The following is a 3587-nucleotide window of genomic DNA, read 5'->3' as shown; positions in this document are numbered from 1 at the left end:
TATGCGTCAATGCTGATAGCTTTATTATTCTTAGAACTTGTGTTAGTGATTTCTGTTGCTCGTCTGAGGGCTTTCCGAGAGCACATGTATGTAATTGGACCTGTGTATCTCGTGAATCTCATTCTGAGATGCCTGTATTTGCAGCTTATCATATCCTTACAATAAACTTTTGAAAGCTAGAAGTTGTTTGTGATCCTTGGGAGTAGAGTCCTTTATTGGGTGAACTAACTTGGAAATGGATGTACTTTCTACCTTAAAGACAGGCAATAAAGGTTCAGTCGACCAGATCGAGGTTTAGATCAATAGTGCTAAGGTATCGATCAAAATCTCGCCCTTCCACAGGCTAGCAGCAATGTAGGCACCTTTACACGATGGTGCAGCTTCTTGCACAAAAAAAAATCCTACGAGGCGTTTTCCTCTTTCTACGTGTGCCGCTGAATGCAGCACACATTGAAAGAAGAAGAACCGAGGAGAAATACATATATTCCATGGGTGTTGCATGGGAAAACATACTACAATACCCATGGAACACCTCCTGGGAGCAGAGTAATGAGATGTAGCAATTTATGCTACGTCGCCTTACTCATGATTTATGAGGCTACTCAAAGCTACACAGGGTGGCTTTATGTGGCTTCATAAATCTTTATGAGAATCCTAGGTCACAAATGTACACTTTATTTGGTGCAAAAGTGACGTTGGACTCTCATAAATAAGCCCCTTAGTTTAAAAATTAGCCACACATTGTCACTTTATTTATTGCAGTACATTTCTTAGACGACTGTGCATGTGAAGAAAGGAGTAGATAAATACCTGCTGGGCATTGACAAAGCAAGCAGTAGTCCTCCAGTGATGTATTTTCCTGTTGCTTTGGTCATCATTCTCACTAGTGATTACATTGCTTACTGGTTATCTTCATGGCTCATACTTCTATCCTTCCCCAGCACTAGTCCTATATAGAGAGTTGTGTTCTAAATCTCAGACAGAAGTATATTTTGCTGACTTGTGCGACTATGGAATGCTTGCCCGACCCAACCCACAGGGATCCCATAAAATAACATTGCTTTTCTAGTATCTGGTTGAAAATCATATTGACCTGTAAGTTATTGATGAATTAACCCAATGTGTCTTTTCCCTGTCCCAGACACCAAAATATAGCAGAACTTTTTGTCATTGTCTTATAAAAAATTAAGTTCTCTATGGCCCTCATTAAAGATGGCGAACTTTGCCACCCACAATTCCAAGCCTCACTTGGCCTGAAATTATCGGTTTTAAAAAGTATAGAACTGATAACGCCAAGCCTGGATACACTGGGCCTATCTTTACATTTGCAGGGTCTGGGGCAACTTGGCCCCACCCGACCACCTCAGCAGTACTGAGGGAGCAGATAACGCTCCCCCAGACAGACGCAAGCCCACCCTCACCACCGCTGTTCCTCCACACCACCTCCTAAATCTCCCCCTCCCCCCTTTTCCAGACATGTTCCTCCTGCATAAAGCAGGCAGAAAATATCTCTAGTTTTCTCCCTGAACTCAAGGAAATCCTCACAGAAATGTACTTTGTATCTTCCCATCTACGTATCTACGTGGCTATTTCCCATTCTGGTTGAGAAATCATGTGATAGCCGGAATTTGGTGTGGTGTTGCATGCTAGAGTCAAGAGATTTGCCTAAGACTGAAAGGATTACATAAAATATTGCTTTATTCCAAAGATTCAAAAGGGTCAAATTGCGTTCACCAATGGACCAGTGTCCCGCAGCCACAATGAGAAACCTAGCAGCGATAATAGAAGCACTGTTCTAAAGCTTGCAAATGAATATTTAATTAAAGTAGCTGTTCCCAAAACAATAAAAAATGTTAGGGTTCTCCCAGTGTTAAAAACAAAGGCGTGGCAAGGAGGTCCTCATAAACCATCACCCATATACCTGCTGCTTTACCCACAGATCTCAATATTATACATACATTATTTCCTGTCATATAAAACGTAGATGTGTCTACTGAGTATTATTATCTATATTTTATGATCCACAGTATCAGAGGAGAAAGTATTGCCCTCCTCGCTAAATTGTCTTAAAACACTACGTTTAAATCTATACGAGCCACTTCGGAACGGTTCCTGATATACTACTTGCGGCCGAGTAATCCACTGCCGATGCTTAATACTTGCCCTTCCTCGTCATCAAGCCTATATGCGCCCTGACTTAAGATTTACGAGCCATCTTTGAATGGTCTCATTACTTTAACTTTCGGCAAACTAGTCCTTTGCCGCTGTTCATCACCTAGCATTACCAATTAGTCTTTTCCCGCGCGCCTGCAGGGACATATATAGGGCGTTCCTCGTTCACGGTAACCATCCTTCTTGCTGCAGAGGACGGGACGCCGCGTCAATATCGCCGAGGAAGCACTATCCTGCTACCCTGTGTTTTTTATCCGGTAAGAGACGAGCTACTGAACGACTGCAGACTGAGTTATGAGGGTTAGCTTTGTAACTGTTGCCATCCAGTACTAGTGATGCTGCATCTCTTTTTTTTAAATAGCATTTTGCTCGACTAACCGAGAGCTTAATATATTATCTATTCTGCAGCAATGAGATCGCCGTTGGTATCAGCCGTCACCACTTGCTGAGTTTTATCGTTCATCACATTTTCTGGATTACATATGTCAAATTACTGAAGGTATTAGATTCTCCAGAACATTAAATGCTCTTTTAGTCGCCTCATGTATAATTAATATATAATCTTTATAACTACTTGGTTAATACTATTTAACCAAGTTCTTGTTATGTCATCTTTTCTATAGCTATATCAATATTTACTGATCCAGGTGACGACGCAATTTAAATATTTACACGTATATGCTGCACGCATTATTGATGTCATCTCTGCTAATTACGCAGCAAGAGAAGTGTATATTTTATCAGGTAAATATACACTCTTATATACATATAGATATAATACCGCATTTTAAGAGTCTATGAAAGAGTTTCCATCATGATCTTTTGAGGTCTCCTATTTAGGAACTTGTCTCTCTAGATTTAATCGTTCCTTTCAGATTTAGCTAGATACCACAGTGATGTAGGAGTTTATATTTATATTGCTCCTATTTTCAACACCGTCCATTTAATTTGGTTTAGTATCTATACTATTGGCCATATATCACTAGATGGAATGACCAACTTTGGATATCCCTAGATACTGGGCCCATTGCACACTGGGCTAGGTGTTATGTGCTCCTCTTTATTAACAAGACAACTTTATCTAACACAGATCCGCTCTGAATGATTATATATATATATATATTTTTATATTTCCATCTAATACCTTATCACCTGGCCTCGAGAGATAGCAACACTTCCCTGGTCTCATTTAGTTGTCGTTTAATTGAAGCTTTACCAACATGTCATGCTATTTGTGTGGCCCATTATGTGCAAAGAGAAAATAGTATACTGCAATGTAAGGACGTTCCTGCACTGGCCTTATACCTTAATTATACAAATCCGTCTATAAATCTTCTAATAGGGTGGTGGATACAAACAACATACTGAATTAATTCAAAACATTACAAAGTTTATTTTTTCATTTTTTTCGGTTC

At 39.8% G+C, this 3587-nt stretch overlaps 1 long non-coding RNA gene across 1 annotated transcript; it reads left to right on the top strand.

Moving 5' to 3' along the window:
- Nucleotides 1-2354: 2354 nt before the first annotated feature.
- On the top strand, nucleotides 2355-2927 carry LOC144761383 (uncharacterized). Its single transcript, XR_013595698.1, has 3 exons — nucleotides 2355-2429; nucleotides 2581-2671; nucleotides 2796-2927. It is a non-coding gene; the product is annotated as an uncharacterized LOC144761383 (long non-coding RNA).
- Nucleotides 2928-3587: the final 660 nt, after the last annotated feature.

This window comes from Lissotriton helveticus, chromosome 6 (genome assembly GCF_964261635.1).
Source record: "Lissotriton helveticus chromosome 6, aLisHel1.1, whole genome shotgun sequence".
Classification (NCBI taxonomy): domain Eukaryota; kingdom Metazoa; phylum Chordata; class Amphibia; order Caudata; family Salamandridae; genus Lissotriton; species Lissotriton helveticus.
This window is presented reverse-complemented; position numbering and strand designations above follow the sequence as displayed.